This window comes from Paroedura picta, chromosome 4 (genome assembly GCF_049243985.1).
Source record: "Paroedura picta isolate Pp20150507F chromosome 4, Ppicta_v3.0, whole genome shotgun sequence".
In the NCBI taxonomy this organism is placed as follows: domain Eukaryota; kingdom Metazoa; phylum Chordata; class Lepidosauria; order Squamata; family Gekkonidae; genus Paroedura; species Paroedura picta.
In genome coordinates, this window is record NC_135372.1 from 87,653,071 (window position 1) to 87,670,876 (window position 17,806).

Consider the following 17,806-nt stretch of genomic DNA (forward strand, 5'->3'; position numbering starts at 1 on the left):
TAGGCCTGTTTGGTAGTACATGTTCAAAAGGTAATACCTTGGACCAAGTGCGAATTCTGTGTTTATTTACAGATTGAATCATTCCTGTGGGAGTAAAAGATTATTTCTTTAGCAGTGTCCTTTATCCCATGGCTTGTGTAGCCAGGATATCCCAGGACTGCCTGTATCCCAGGATGTCCCAGCCGCACAGAAACATTCACAGGTGGCTGGCCATTGCCTGCGTCTGTGTCATGCCCTCTAGTGTTCCTTGGAGGAACTCCTCCATCCCATCCCTTGGAGGTCTCCCATCCCAATGCTAGCCAGGGTTGGAGTCACCAGAGAGATGTTTTCTGAGCTGGTTCCTAAATGATGATGATGATTCCAGAAGGGCAGCTGCTTAGCAGCAAAGTGACAGGAGCCCAGGGGTCACCTGGAGACTCAACATATGTAGTCCAGCATCCATTTCTGTGAGCTCACCTCAACAGCTGGGAATGGTCCTCACTTTTTCAGTGGGATTTTGTACTAAACTAGCTTTCTCTTTGAAAGGTCCCCCACCCACCTTGGCTTTTGTGATTTGCAGCTTCCCGTATTAATAAAGCTGCCTACTGGTAGAACAGGTTGGAGTCCGATGGCACCGTAGAGGCCAGCAAGAGATTCAGAGCCCCCTTTGTCAGACACCGTGGAACAGAAGCCTAGTCAGAAGTGGAAGGCATTTTGTACAGAATGCTTATAAAGGATTCCAAGGGACGGTGTATACTGTAATCAGATCTCCATGTCTGTTCTGCTGGACTCAAGTCTAAAAAGTGTTCTTCTATGGCCCAGCATGGCTACCCTTTGCCTTATGGAAGAGAGGCAGTGTTGCTCAGTAGACAGAATGTCAGGCTGGGATCTGGGATGCCCACATTCGAATCCCCAGCCTGCCAGGGATGCCTGCTGGGTAACTTTGGGCCAGCCACATACCCTCAGCCTCACCTACCTCACAAGGTTGTTGTGTGGATAAAATGGAGGAAAGGAGACTAAGTCACTTTGGACAGGTTATAAATAGAATAGGTACTGTACAAATGCTTCAAGCATCTGATGAAGTGAGCTATCCTGCTTTATTTTGTTATTAAATGCTGTTTTTCATCATTTTCAACAGCTGCCAAGAAACTGTTATAGGCAGTAAATTCCCACTATAAATGAGCCTTCACTAGTAAAAAACAAGTTGTTCAGTGATGGGCATTTTCCTCATGTTCCTTACAAGCTTGGCAAAGTCCCAAGGTGCAAATATATCTTCAGCCCCTGAAAGTTAAGCTAATGGTTTGGGAGCATCTTCAGAACATCCCAAGGTAGAATTGGCATAATTTCTCCTTCTTCCTGAAGGCTTGTGAACACCTCCTTGTCTGCCACACAGAAGTGTCTGCAGATTTTCTCTAAGAATGGGCACATTTTGTCATGACTGGGCAGCCGTCCACCTAAGCACCCCTCATTCCTTATCTGTAGGAAAAGCTGTGTCTTGACATGCCTGAAACAGGGAGCCTTTGCATCCAGCTAGGGAACACCCTGCTCATGGACTTGGTCAGGCCTTGGGCATTCCCACAGACAGGAGGGAATGGCCTCTCACAGAATGGGTGCTAGGAATTCTCTCAAGGGGTCACAGTTGGCCTGTGGGCTTTATGCTGCATAGCCCTGCTGTAGATTCTGGGCTGGTTAAACTGGCTCAGGCCTTCTGTGGGGCTGGCCCCAAGGACTGCTAGCTTTTGAAACACCCTCTAATTATCCCTTTAATAACAGCTTACTCTGTAGCAATTAGCCGGCGAGAATGTGCATATCCATGCTGCCAAGAGATCTGCATGCTGATTTCTTTCTAGGAAACCATTGATTAAGAGTCCAAAGCAGGCCAAACAGTTAGCAACTTTATTTGTCATGTAGTAGACCAGATACTTTTCTCTCTTCTGTTTTGGGAGAAGGTAGCTACTATATGCCAATACAGGGGAAAGCAAAATTGTGCTCTTCAGATATCCATTGCTTTGGGGTAGGGTTGCCAGCTCTGGGTAGGGAAATACCTGGATATATTGTGGGTGGAGTCGGGAGTGGGGTGGGGGGACCTCAGTGGAGTATAATGCTGTGAGGTTCACCTGCCAAAACAGCCATTTTCTCCAGAGGAACTGATCTCTGTCATCCGGAGATGAGCTATATTTCCAGGGGATCCCCGGGTCTGACCTGCGGACTGGATTTCCTAGATCTGGTCCTTTCAGTGTGCCTCTGCTATCCAGAGACCCCCAGTGTCCTGCATGCTGGCTCTGAGTGCTCATGGTTTGCCCCACTAATGAAATAACGTTCACCACTGCAGGGAGGGAAGGGCCAAGGAGCTTCTGGGACTTTTAGTTTTGCTGCCTCACCAGCTAAGAAGTCTCCTTGATAATTTGATTTCTTCTGCCTCCTGCTAAGCAGTGAGGGCCTCTCACGGCAAGTGAGAAGCAAAGATGGTTTGCCGTGGCCTTCCTTTGTAGAGTCTTCCTTGGAGGTCTCCCACCCAAGTACTGGCCTTGCTTAGCCTCCAAGGTCTGATGAGATTGGGCTATACCATGGTGTTTTTCCTCCCCAGGCATCCATACAATGAATGTAATATAGGCCCATTAACAATGAGCCTTACCCTCTTGCCCCATCAAAGAAAAAGAGAAACTATCTTCCTTTTACCCACTGATGAGAGGGGAGGGTCACCTAGGGAGTCTTACTGTCAAAACATCCAAATACTATGGGGAGCACTAATCAGAGGACTGGTTAATTGGTCCCTGGGGCCTCTGGGCAACTCTGTTTTTACATCTCTATGCAAGTCTGTATGGATATGCCTAGTTGTTCCAGTTATATTTTTGCCATATCCTTAACTAGTTTGATTTAATAGTGAATGGATTAGAATTATGAGGATAATCAGGGGTGGTGGGGAATTATGCGATTTAACATTGAAATTTGCCTCTGCAAAAGAAGTAAAGGGGTTTGTAATTCACCTGTGCAAAGTATATGTAAAGGAAGAGACTGCAGAAGCTCTGTAGAGCTTGCGGCACAGTAAAGGTCCCCTTTCCTTACCTCCATTTCCAGGGTTGCTCGTTTTGGAGGAGGCAGACTCTGACCCCTGGGGAAAAATTGGAAAAAGTTATGCTTGCTTGGGAAAATGACAGGCCCATCATGAAAATGGCCTGAGAGAGCTAAAGGAGGACTCCTGCAGCCTAGTGTGTTGGGCCACTCCAAGCCTAAGTCTGGCGGAGGGAGGCTTGTAATGTAGGGGGCAAAGGCAAACTCTTTCTGGCTTAGGGTTCCACAAAGCTACTATCATGATGAAAAATGTTTTACATTCTAGTTTCCATACTTTGGAATTATCAGAGAAGTGCTAAACAGTTTATGAACTCTTATTTTTTGCCATTAAGTCATAGCTGAGTCCTCTTTTAGCGGAAAAGGCAAGTTATACATTCAAATAAATGAATGAATAAAATATGGTGACCTTGTGGGGTTTTCGAGGCAAGACCTGTTCAGAGATGGTTTGCCATTGCCTGACTCTGCATCCTGACCCTGATCTTCCTTAGTGGCCTCCAACTACTAGAATTGCTGTTGGCAACCCTGGGTTAGGAAATGCCTGGAGATTTCAGGGACAGAACCTGGGGACAGTGAGGTCGCAGGAGGAGAAGGACCTCAGCAGGGTATAAATAATGCCACAAACAGCCACTTTCTTCAGAGGAACGGATTTTGGTCATCTGGAGATCTATTATAATGGGGAGATCTCCAGGTACCACCTGGAGGTTGGAATCCCTACCAGATGCAATCAGGCTAGCCTAGCCTGTCCAGGTCAGGGCTAAGAACCAAAAATCCCCTCTTTAAACTATTCAGCATCTGTTTTAAAGAACTAATGTCACCTGGATTAGATGTCGGCATGGACATCTTTTTAATGTGTTTTCAAAACTGAAGAAAGATATTGTGTAACTCAAAGTTCGCTTCCAGAATGTTTTAAAGACTGGTTGGCCCAAAAAAAGACATTATTTCATTTGGTTTGTGTGCATCCCTCTGCATCCATTGCCGATGGATTACTGACACTTTACAATTTTTAGATTAGTTGTATCCATCAGAGGGCTGACAGTTTTAAAATACAAATTATATTATCTTTCTGAACATCTTATACCTTTATCTGCTAGTGATGGCTACAAGGATGCCATAATCGGGTGCTAAATGATACAGTTGTCAGCTCTGAGTTGTGAATTATTTGGAGTTTTTGGGGGTTGGAGCCTGTGGAGGATGGGGTTTGGGAAGGGGAGGGGCATCTGCAGCCTATAATGCTATAGAGATCACTGTCCAAGGCAGCCATTTTCTCCAGCTGAACTGATCTTGGGCATCTGGAGAGCAGCTGTAATAGTGGGAGAGCTCCAGCTGCCACCTAGAGGATGGCAACTCCACTAACTAGCACTGGTTTGCCCTAAAGCAGTTTTACGAAGACAGGATGGAACTGCGCATTTCTGACAATCTCAAATAGCTATTAGGATAGCTATATTTGATTTTATGTGCATTACATTGTTAATTGTATGCATACAAGCATACTCAAGACTGAGTAACTGAACAAATTTTTCCTGTAATTATTTTGGTCATTCTACTCTTAAACTGTTTTTTCAGTAAACTCGTGGATGATTTCCTGCAAAGCTTGTTGTACTTATTCTGGAGAACTAAGATCTTACACAATATCCTGTCTTAGTGTAGCAATTCAGGCTCTTAAAAGTTTACTTATAGAAAAGGAGATCTTGTAATGTGCTTTGCTTTGCTTTAATAAATTCATTTCTTGCAAAAATTATTTTAGATTAATTTTAGCAGAACAAAAATAAATTGGGAGGGAACATCTCTAGGTTCAGTTTGAAACATCCCCATCTTATTGGTGCAATTAGCTCTAATCCCCCCCCCCCCTACACACACACAACATTTTATGATGATGCCTAGTGGTTTCAGAATTCTAGAAATGCTTTTAGGCTCAACAAGATAGCCTGACTGCCTCTCACAGAGATTGACTCATTCATATAGGGCTTTGACACAAAAATAATTGTGCCTTATGTAGTTCTGAAAACATATGACCAAGGTTTAAACCTCCATTCCATGAGAGGACCTCGCATTTCTTTCCATTTTGTCTTGAAGAACCTGATTTACTAGAAAACTTCTATCCATTCTATACTAGTTTTAGTTGCTTCTGCACTAATCATTTAATCTAAAATTGTTCTTCCTTGTTCAGTCACTTATTTTAAACAATCATTAGCAACCTATTGCATTCCAGTTTGTGTGAATGAGACCTTGGGGTACTTGTGGATTGTAAGCTAAACATGAGCAGGCAGTGTGATGCTGTGGTAAAAAAGGCAAATGCCATTTTGGGCTGTATCAACAGGGGCATCACATCAAAATCACAAGATGTCATAGTCCCATTGTATACGGCACTGGTCAGACCACACCTGGAGTACTGTGTGCAGTTCTGGAGGCCTCACTTCAAGAAGGACGTAGATAAAATTGAAAGGGTACAGAGGAGAGCGACGAGGATGATCTGGGGCCAAGGGACCAAGCCCTATGAAGATAGGTTGAGGGACTTGGGAATGTTCACCCTGGAGAAAAGGAGGTTGAGAGGGGACATGATAGCCCTCTTTAAGTATTTGAAAGGTTGTCACTTGGAGGAGGGCAGGATGCTGTTCCCATTGGCTGCAGAGGAAAGGACACGTAGTAATGGGTTTAAAGTACAAGTACAACGATATAGGCTAGATAGGAAAAAAAATTTCACAGTCAGAGTAGTTCAGCAGTGGAATAGGCTGCCTAAGGAGGTGGTGAGCTCCCCCTCACTGGCAGTCTTCAAGCAAAGGTTAGATACACACTTTTCTTGGATGCTTTAGGATGCTTTGGGCTGATCCTGCGTTGAGCAGGGGGTTGGACTAGATGGCCTGTATGGCCCCTTCCAACTCTATGATTCTATGATTCTAGTGTTTCCCCCCCTCTGTTGTTATCTTGTCTTTTTTAGATTTTTTTTGTGATGATTTTTTTAAAACAAAAGAAAGCAACACAGTAATAATGTCAGGCAGTCTGGTATGACAAAATACTATTGAAGTTTCTCAGGGCTGCTGTCCCTCTAAATTTTGCTTCATCACTTGTATTCCTAGTTTAATTTAACATTACCTATTTTATTGTAGCTGATTGTGTGACATTCCTACATTATTACCAGCTATTGTTGAGGAAGAAGTCTGCCTTAATTTTTATCAGCTTTATTAAAGCAGAGCACAGCAGGAGGGATGCTCATGTGGCTTTCACAGTACATGTTGCTATGTACTAGAATGCAGCTAAGGAGAATTTTAGGATTCTCTCTGGAAGTCAGAACTAAGCCTTGTTCAGCTTCCTCCTCAGCAATCAGCAAACAAAACAAGCATCATGGTGGACAGCAGTCTTGTGTGGGTCCCAGGAGCTTTTCAGAAAATCTCCAGTGGGCAAAAGAGAAGATGGTTTCCTGGGTGGTAGCAGAGGGTCCACAGGCAGGAGCTCCCAGAACATACATTGATGGAATGAATGACTACAACCAGAATGGAGCCTTCCTGATAAAACAGATCGCCTTAGTGATTGGTGTCAGAACCTGGAACACAGGGAAACTGGGAACGTGAAGTCTATTTTGAGGTATGTTGCTGATGTAGTGTATAGCTCTGCCATACAGAAGTTCAACAAGAGTTCCAGTGATAGGTAGCAAGATACACAGTTCTTTCCAAGAAGCAAACAAGCCATCTCTTTATAATCTAATACACTTCTATAATATAATAGATATCTAATACTATAAAGCATCTGGAATTGTTAGAGGTGTACTTTTTTGCAACACAGAAGTGATCACTCCATCCCAGTCATTATATCCATAGTGTTGCTTTTTCTTTTAGCATGAATTTGAGTGAAAAGTGTTTTAATTTTCACCCAGGAAGTGAGTAATTGTGCAGATTGGAACTCCATGTTCCTCTTCGCCATTTCCCCCTTTTCTTCTCATTTGTGCTGTCTGTCACTAAGGCTTGTATCTTAGAGTACGATCCAAGTAACAGTCACTGACACATAACTGTGCAAGATTTTGAGATCACCAGAGCTCTTCATCAGGCTAGACATTACAAAATAAAATGAAAACCTAAAACACAGATCTTGGAGCAAGCTCTAACATCTCAACTGGTGTGCTTAGGTGCAGGTTGAGGAATTGGTAAAGGTATATTTGGCTAGAAGGGGCTTGGTGGACAAGCCCTTGCCACAAAAACTAAGGGTAGATGGAAGAGGAAACGATATTTGGAAACAAGTGAAAGCAGAAAGTTTGTGAAACAAGCCCTTAGGGGCCAGGAATTTTCCCTCGCAAAGAAACCAACTGTACATTATGGTTGGGTAATAACTAGGTGACCCTTGCAGCTTCATTTGCTTTTGTTTTAGGGTTCTGAAAGTGAATACTGAAGAAGTGCTCTTTAGGATAGGGAAGCCACGGAGAAGGACTGATAGAATGAGCAGCTCTCCTTCAGCCTGGCAGCTGCAATACACCACCAGGGAGTGCTGGGCTGGGAGGTTTCTGGAGGAGCGGGACAAGTGGGAAATCTTGCCAGAGGCATTTTTCTCCAGCATGCTATTGCCTAGAGACCAAGAACACGGAAATGCCCTCACTGTTTTCTGAAGCCTACTATAAACAGGAAGTTCAAAAAAGTGGTGGGGTTGGTGACAAAAATGTATATGTATTGCGATAAAACCTCAGAATTAAATGTTGAAAATCTACCCATCCCTCCTCCCGCCTCCAAAATGGCAAAGGACTGTCCCTGCAATGACCAGGTGAGAGGCACAAGCACCAAGGATTGGTCAGTTGCTTCCTGATGCCTTATGAATGACCGTGTAAAGGTAGATTGGTGAACTAGAGGGGAGACATTTGATCCCCACTCATCTGGATGAACCCAGTTCCTTTGCTGTTTTGATTCACCCATAGGGGAAAGTGATCTTGACACAGGGACAATCTTCGCCCATCTAACGGCAGAAGCTGCACTGGCATGCTGCCTGCTCTCACTGCTTGTGGTGCTGTCATGTTGCTTGGCTTTGATTCAGGGAGGAAAATAAAGTAGAAATGTTGAGCCAAAAATACAAACAGCATTTGGAGCTCATCCCTGAAGACGGCTCTGGTCCCTGTGGCCTTTTCCAGCACATGATGGCAGCTTGCCTGGGTTTGCAAGCAGTGATCTCTTTTCTGCACAATTGCAGATTCTGCCCATATGGGAGACATGGATACAACCTGTTGGGGAAGGGGAAGTGGCGGGCTATAAATCTAATAATAATAATAATAATAATAATAATAATAAGTGGTCTAGCCAGTGTACAATTAGCCCATCTTGCAGAAAAAGGAGGAGACACTTTGTGACCGTTCATGTTTGGTACTCAGCACACCTTGCCAGAAACACTGTATGTTAGAGAGTCATACTTCCCTTCCTTAACACTGTGGAGTACCTTCTCCTTGTAGCCCAGATCAAGAAGTGGAGTTCAGGTTCCTTGGAGGAATTAGTGCAAAGACCTAAAGTGTTTGTAAAGGAATAATCTGTCATTCCTTTTTAATTAAACAATTTAAACATCCCTCACTTTTCTTCCCAATGAGGACTCAATATAGCTTATATCAGTGATCCCCAACCTTTTTATCACTGAGGACCGGTCAGCGCTTGACAATTTTACTGAGGCCCTGGGGAGGGTAGTCTTTTGCCAAGGGACACCGCTGCCACCTGAGCCCCTGCTCCACTTGCTTTCCCACCAGTGTCCCTGACTTCCTGCCACCCACTGGGGGGTGCTGCCAGCAGCAGCTGCGCATTGCCATGCCAAGGGGGAGCTCCAGCCATGGCGGCCGCCAGAGAGCACCAAAAGGTGAGCCAACGGCAGAGTGGCAGGGCAGCCCGAGACAGGAGCTGGGGAGAAGGATGAGGAGGAGCCACGGCCCGGTACCGACTGATCTACGGACCGGTCCTGGCCCCCGGACCGGGGGTTGAGGACCGCTGGCTTATATTATAACATTCCCTCCTTCCACTTTATCCTCACAACAACCCTGAGAGGCAGGTTAGGTTGAAAGAGAGTGCCTGACCCAAGGTTACCCAGGGAGCATCCTTGACTGAGCAGGGATTCAAACCTGGGTATCCCAGATCCTTGTTCAGCACTCTGACCACTATATCATGCTGATCATTGTCTGTGCACATGTCACGTATAAAGTGCCTCTGATTTGGCCCAATTCACATGCCTCAACAGGGCCCCCCAAGAAGTTGAAGGACCAGGTAAGAATGATGCAGAATAGGCCTTTTATCAGTGAATTTTTATCTCAACCCCCATCCCTTCCTGCTGCTTCCCACAGATACCTACTGATTATGTCTCTTCCAGGGTTTGACTACAGTGGCTACATTAGGCATGGGTGGCCACCTGATCCTTATTTCAGGAAATGCTTCCTTGTTTAGCATTGATAAAAAATACTCTGGGAACTAATGGGATGTGATGTAACTACAAAAAGACACAAAAATGATGGGGATGGGATACTCTAGTCTATACAGCACTGTTAATGTTCTTATGCATACTGTCTCAAAATATCGCCTGATTTTTGGAGATCTTCTGTTGGCACCTCTAGAGGGAAGCCACGGTGCCTCTATGCCAAAGTTCTTGGTCATTAAGCTTTGACATCTCTCTCTCTCTCACACACACACACACAAAATAGCCTGTCTTGCTCTTGTGTCTTTAATAGGAGCTTGATCTACCCAAACCAGTCAAAAGCATGGAACCATCTGCTAGTATCTGTACATCACTGTCATTAAAGGTAGAGCTACACAAATCTGGCTGAAAAAATTCTAGAAGAGTGGATTACTATTGCAGGAAAATAAAACGGCATGAGCCTTTCTGAGTCACAACTCACTATCATACAGCATTAGGAAAACTCATTTTGGAATAAATATTGGTAGCCGAAAGCCCAGGTGGAAAAAACTAGGGCTTCCCAAAGAAGATTATCCTTGCTGCGTTTTGTTTGTAAGACATCAAGGTTCCATCTATTCCCAGGATGTCACAAGACAGGCAACAATGTTAAAACCCTTCTGCCTTGCACTCTTGACTCCTACAACCTAGTTGGTCCTGGTGATTAATCACAAGTTCAGCTGCAGTTCCATTAGGGATGCCAGATGGGACCTGGGGATCCCCCAGAATTATAGGTCATCTCCAGATGAAAGAGATCAGTTTCCCTGGAAAAAAATGGGGCTGGCAACAAGTCTCTTTTAATTACTCTTTTCACAATTGGGAAAGTGTCTCCCATCAATCACTAACCTCAACAGTTTTATTCCCGCAATGATTTTGTGAATGTCAACTGAATCCAAAGGACTTATTTGCTTTTCTAGGAAGGAATTATCATAATGCATATTTAGTATGTTGTGATGCAGTTTACTAATTTGCTACTAATTTACTTTTTCCTTATGTCTGTACTCTTATGATCCCTGTTCCATTGTCTGAGGAAGTGTGCATGCACATAAAGCTCACTCCTTGAATAAATATTTGTTGGTCTTAAAGGTGCCACTGGACTCAAATTTTCTTGTGCTACTTCAGATCAACATGGCTATTCACTTCAAACTGGAAATAATGGTTGCTAAGGTCCCTCCCGGCCCCAAATCCCGCCCACTCCCAAAGTCTCCAGGTGTTTCCCAGTCCAGAGTTGCCAACCCTAAGTTCTGTCCTCAAAGAAATACGACTATTGCTACCTCCTTCAAAGGCCAGCTCTGAAAGAAGGAATGTAGGCAAGCAAAACTTGCAGAGAGGCTCACAATCCTCTGATTCGCCAGTAGAGGGCAGTGCATTCATGTGATCTACACACTATCCTTTATTTAGGATGGGGGGCCTTGGGCGGTTTTGATTCTGGCTCTCTGTGCTTTGGGGCAGCTGACAGCAACAATCCCAGAAGGATATTGAGAAAAGGGGACTATGGGAATAATTTTAGGAACAATAGCTTCTCCATCACACAGGAGTGATGGGGTTAGCCATTCACAGTTTATACATATTTATTATTTACAGAATGTATATATCACCTTTTAGCAAAAATGTACAAGACAGACAGAAAGAAAAAAGATAAATTAACATTGTAAAATAATTTGACAGAAACAAAAGCAATAGTGAACAGAAAATTCCATAAATCCCCCTAAAAATGCTTTCATTTGTCCAGAAAGAGACATAAATGAGCTTCTAAGAGGCCTGAATTTTTAATTTTTCTCCCCATTTGTTCATTTTGTTCTTAACATCCAGGCTGCTGAAGAGTTCTGGAGAACGTGAAATATGTACACTATTGCATATTGTTTTGGTTCATTCTTACATAAATTGTTTTTGTTTTTTGATTTAGCTTTGGCCTGATGTGACTATCCATAGCCTCTCACAAGACAGTGTATTCCAGAACTTGGGAGGCCTGACCAAAAAGGCCCTGTTTCTCCTGGAAGCTCATGCATTACTCCAAAAAGGTGACACTTAGAGCAGAGGCTTATTCACAGATCTAAAAACTCATCTACAAGGAGGCTTTCCCTGAGACCAAAGCCAGCTCTTTGAATTAGTAGCCAGCTCAGCCTTTCTCAACTTTTTTACATTGAGAAACCGCTGAAAAGTTCTTCAGGCTTTAGGAAACCTCAGAAGTGGTTGGGAAGCATAGCTGTGTACATGCCCACCCAGGGCCCCTTCCCTTCCCACCCATTCTAGGCCCATCATTGGCCATATGGAGGGGTGGGGGGAGGTCAACTTGACCCTATATGGTCATATCACCTAATAAATATTTAACAAGTTTTAAAATATATTAAGGGTTTCATGAAACTCTGGTTGAGAAAGCCCGAGCCAGCATATGTATTTTAAGAACTGGTACATTATTTTCTTCCAGTTCCTGATAGGTCAGTGTTTCCCAACTAGTGGATTGGGAGCCAAAAATGGGTCACAAAGCCTCCAAAACTGGGTCACAGGGCAGTCCTTCCTAATGGCTGCTCCTGCCCTTCTCATCCTTGTCCTTTTTTCTTTGTTACCTGCTTCTCATATTCTCATCTTTTCTTCCTTTGTGAGAATAATGAGGAGAAAAAACTGACAGGTAACTAATAATTTCATGACACTAGCTGAAAGGAGGAGGCTGGAGAGTAGATGGGAGCAGTTAAGCATGCCATTGAAAAACCGGAGGATAAAAAGAGGCATGTGTATGCAGGAGTTCTGCCTTGGTGCTGGTCCTTCAGCAGTCCAACCTCCTGCCCAGCCCCCTGCATTGGTTCACGGACCAATATCCATGCCATATCCATGCCATATCCATGTCTCAATTCAACCCAGCACTCCTGAGCATGCCTCTTCATACTCTGGCTTTGGTCAAGCTGGTAGAAGAGAAGGATGTTGGGGTTCATAGCAGGGGCAGCTGCTTTGTGAGATGTATGTTGATTTCTCAAAAATATCTGGTTTAGCACTAGAGAAAATGGAATGATGGAACAGAACAGTGCCACGGTCATAGTATTTCTAGAGCACAAAAAAACCTTGAGCCAGCCCTTGATGAGGTCAGTTTGGGTATGTGGGTCACCATTCAAAAATGTTCTTTGTTAGACCATTTTCAAAAGCAGCCTCATATGGAACAGGAAGCAGTGGCCAAATATGCAAGTTATCAAGATAAGACTGCTACGTAGCCATGCCTCAGTCTTCTGGTAATGTAGAGCCAGTGGAGAACTGATAAAAGGTACTCAGAGCCATGACTGCCACATGAGAATGCAGCAACAATGCTGGTCCTAGATAGCTAGGTGGTTTACAGTAAAGCATAGATAAAAATGAGCCAACAGTAAAATTGGATGGGAATGCTGTACCTCAGAACCACTTACCTTACTTAAATGCAGCCAACTGATTAGAAGTCCCCAGCCCCAAAGAAGTGTGATTGGCCTTGATGAGGGCCAGGGACTTTTCAGCTCCGGCCCCTGCTTGGTGGAAAGAGGTCCCAGAGAACATCGGGGCTCTGACGGAATTGGCAAAGTTCTGCAGAGTCTGCAAGATGGAGCACTTCTGCCAGGCATACGGTGGAGGCCAGGCATACGGGCCTCTTCTGTCAGGATTGAGCATGCCTCCTTCTTTCTTATTTGACACCGCTTTAAACTAATTTAACTAATGTTGTTCTGTAATGCTTCTACCGTTTTTTTAAATCATAGAGTTGGAAGGGACCTCTAGGGTCAGCTAGCCCAAGCCCCTGCACTATGCAGGAACTCACAACTACCTGCCTACCCACAGTGACCCCAATTTCATGCCCAAGTGATCCTCCCCACCAAAAATCTCCAGAATCCAGCCTTGCCTGGATGAAATTCACCTGCCATCCCACAGTGGCAATTATCAATTCCCTAAGTATACAAGGAAGAGCCACAAGAGACAAACACTACCCACCCACTCACAATTGCCTAAGTTCATAAAATCAGCATTTAATGCATCAATGTTTATTTATTTAATGCTTGGTAGGGGCATGGACTTCTAATCTGGTGAGCCGGGTTTCATACCTCACTCCCCCACATGCAGCCAGCTGGGTGACCTTGGACTTGCCACAGCCCTGATAAAGCTGTTCTGACCGAGCAGTGATCTCAGGGCTCTCTTAGCCTCACCCACCTCAAAGGGTGTCTGTTGTGGGGAGAGGAAAGGGAAGGTGACTGTAAGCCGCTTTGAAACTCCTTCAGGGAGAGAAGAGGTGGCATATAAGAACCAGCTCTTCCTGTTCTTTATTTAATGTTTAATTAATGTATTCAATGTTTTATTGTATTAATATACAACATATGGTTTTATTATATATTGTTGTCTGGCCTAAGGTGACCAGCTCAATAGGGTGAAAGAAAGAAAGAAAGAAAGAAAGAAAGAAAGAAAGAAAGAAAGAAAGAAAGAAAGAAAGAAAGAAAGAAAGAAAGAAAGAAAGAAAGAAAGAAAGAAAGAAAGAAAGATTTTGCATTGTTTATCTGTCTTCCACGAAAGACAATAGTTCCCACCCTACCCCCTGGAGTGAAGACAATCAGTCATAACACATTCTTCAACTGTGGTGTGAACTCTTCTTCATAATTTACATATCAGATAGACAGACCAACATACCAAAGGCTGGTTCAGCTATCAGCTATCTTCCTGGCTACTTTTTAAAAAAGCAGCTGATGTATGTTTGTTTACCTGTTCGTCATTGAGCTTTGCAGGAAGGAATGGGGTAAGAGGTGAGTTGGTGAAATCACATGTGCTAGTCAATCTAGCTTTTATCAATTCAAACTGAATCACACAGTTGAGCTGCAAAACTACCTTTTTAGATGTGTCTGAAGACAAGGAATGGTACAGTCATACCAAACATGGTGAGAGGACTTCCAAACTGGTATAAAAATCCTGCATTTGTCAAGTAGCTGAAGGCAGTTTGGAAGATGGATTGAGTCATGTGGTATCCCTTGGCTGTCTCTTTTGTATTGTTTTGAATACTTGCAAAACACCTTTCCAATTTTCCCCCCTTTTTTCTTAAAAGCTACAGCCTTTTCCAGCTTAAGTGAGGTCTCCTAGAAATGAATTTCATATGATAGGTTTCTTATGATGTGCTACTTCTTAAAAAAAATTAAACTTGAATTGATGGCAACAAGCCAGCCAATCCAGCAGATCTTGAGTTTAAAGGGGCAATGATGGTTTTACATGGACTATGACTCAAGCTGCTTGTTTGGCCACAGCCCACAGAGGTTTGTCAGTTCACACCAATGCTATCAGCTTTTCTCTGTAGCTGTCTCTTTAAAGTGTGACTTGAGGGATATTAATAAGCAATTCTTGTCCCTATGCTATGAAATGCCTCAGTCACTGATTCCCGCTGCTAAGGGTTTTTTCTGATCAGCTGGCAATCATAATTTAAAGAAGCTGAAGTTATCAATCAGATCAGTCAATTGTATGTACAAATCACAACAATCATAACTTTTAAATTAAAGCTGAAACGATGATATATTATGAACAGTCCAAAGCAAATGTGGCTGCAATTTTCTAATCCAAAGTTGCATGACAATTCTGTGTGTTGTTTCTGTGACATTATTCAGGAAATCAGTTATTCTGTGTCAAAGCAGTTCACTGGGATTCAGTCCTTGATGAGGAAGAGATGACGGGTCTTTTTACACACACACACACACACACACACAATACCTTTATTGGCATAAAGGGGATTCAGTCCTAAGGTCACTGGCCTGTAATTAAATCCTGTTTACTGTAATGCTATTTAGGACTGATACTCAAGATCACTTAAGCAAGGTTGCACAGGGCCTCTAAGAAAACAGAAGAATCTTGTGGCACCTTAGACTAACAGATTTATAGTGCCACCCTTAGCAGAGCTACAACCTTCTAAATTAAATGAACCCAAGGAGGAGGAGGAGAAGGAGAAGAAGAGTTGGTTCTTATATGCCACTTTTCTCTACCCAAAGAAGGCTCAAAGTGGCTTACAGTCGCCTTCCCTTTCCTCTCCCCACAACAGACATCTTGTTAGGTGGGTGAGGCTGAGAGAGCCCTGATATCACTGCTTGGTCAGAACAGTTTTATCAGTGCCGTGGCGAGCCCAAGGTCACCCAACTGGTTGCATGTGGGGGAGCGCAGAATCTAACCTGGCTCGCTAGATTAGAAGTCCGCACTTCTAACCACTACACCAAACTGAAGTAATTTTGCTGAGGATGGCAGTCTTACTGTACAAAAGAAAGTTTCAACAGAAGCAGCTTGCCCTGCAGGGGCTGAGAAAAGCTGCATTTACTAAAATTCTCTCTGCAACATTCCCTGGTGTATTTACAATCTGTGTGGTGATAGGTTCTGCCGCCAGAAACCCTTTTAACTACTAGTTTGGCATCTGCACTGGGGTTTGCTATAGGATCACACACATATACCCTTCCCACATTGTACATTCAGTCCCTTGAATCATTGATGAAAGATGGTATTTCATTTCTGAAATGACATAAGACACCTCCCCCCCCCCCCCCGCACTCACACACCCAGCACTTGCTCACACACCCCAGTAAAGGCTACTTATTTTACCCATGCTTTGGGCCTGCAGAAGTGCAATGATTCAGATAAATTAACAATACCTTATGCAATATGATCTTGTATGTGTTTAGGTTTATTTAATTTATGAAGAATATTACTATGCTGCCACACTGAGTCCATTGTGACCTGCTCAACGGTTTAAAGGTCAAGGCTCTAAACGGAACTAAATCCCATTGACTGTACATACTTAAATACATTTTTAAAAAAGTTTTAAAGGTTTTCCGTACTCTGAAGAGCCCTAACATAATTCATGTGCCTCAAATCACCGTGAGTTAAATTTTAAAGGGGAAAGTTTCCCATTTCCTTTCCTTTGTTAACTCCTAAAATTTCTACCCTGCCCATGAACTGGTGAGCCGAGCCTTTTATCCACACACGGCTTCCATCTGCTATTGAAATCGACTTTCCCCTGGCTTGTAAATCGTGCTTGAACTTTTAAAAAATATACTATTTTGCAGACTCAACATTCAAGCACGATTTATAAGCCTTATACATTGGCCTTAAACAGCAGATGGAAGCTGCTGGGGCTGCTGACCCCGTGAGCTCGCTCGCTTCTCTATGTCCCGGGTTAATCGTATCTCAGGCCTCGGATGAAGAAAGGGAGAGAATCATAGAATCGTAGAGTTGGAAGGGGCCATACAGGCCATCTAGTCCAACCCCCTGCTCAACGCAGGATTAGCCCTAAGCATCCTAAAGCATCCAAGAAAAGTGTGTATCCAACCTATGCTTGAAGACTTCCAGTGAGGGGGCACTCACCACCTCCTTAGGCAGCCTATTCCACTGCTGAACTACTCTGACTGTGAATTTTTTTTCCTGATATCTAGCCTATATCGTTGTACTTGAAGTTTAAACCCATTACTGCGTGTCCTCTCCTCTGCAGCCAGCAGAAACAGCATCCTGCCCTCCTCCAAGTGACAACCTTTCAAATACTTAAAGAGGGCTATCATGTCCCCTCTCAACCTCCTTTTCTCCAGGCTGAACATTCCCAAGTCCCTCAACCTATCTTCATAGGGCTTGGTCCCTTGGCCCCAGGTCATCTTCATCGCTCTCCTCTGTACCCTTTCAATTTTATCTACGTCCTTCTTGAAGTGAGGCCTCCAGAACTGCACACAGTACTCCAGGTGTGGTCTGACCAGTGTCGTATACAATGGGACTATGACATCTTGTGATTTTGATGTGATGCCCCTGTCGATACAGCCCAAAATGGCATTTGCCTTTTTTCCGCTGCATCACACTGCCTGCTCATGTTTAGTTTACAATCCACAAGTACCCCAAGGTCTCGTTCACACACAGTGTTAGAAGCGTATCCCCCATCCAGTAGGCATGCTTTTCATTTTTCTGACCCAGATGCAGAACTTTACACTTATCTTTATTAAATTGCATCTTGTTCTCATTTGCCCATTTTTCCATTGTGTTCAGATCTCGTTGAACTCTGTCTCTATCTTCCAGAGTACTTGCCAGTCCTCCCAATTTGGTGTCATCTGCAAACTTGATGAGTAGTCCCTCCACCCCCTCATCTAGATCATTAATAAATATGTTAAAAAGTACCAGGCCAAGCACCGAGCCCTGAGGTACCCCGCTACTCACCTCTCTCCAGTCTGATGAAACACCATTGACAACAACTCTTTGAGTGCGGTTCTCTAACCAATTCCCTATCCACCTGACTATCTGAAAATCCAGATTGCAGTCCTTCAATTTACCCATCAGAACATCATGGGGAACCTTGTCAAAAGCTTTACTAAAATCCAAGTAAATGACATCAACCGAATTTCCCCGATCCAGCAAACCTGTT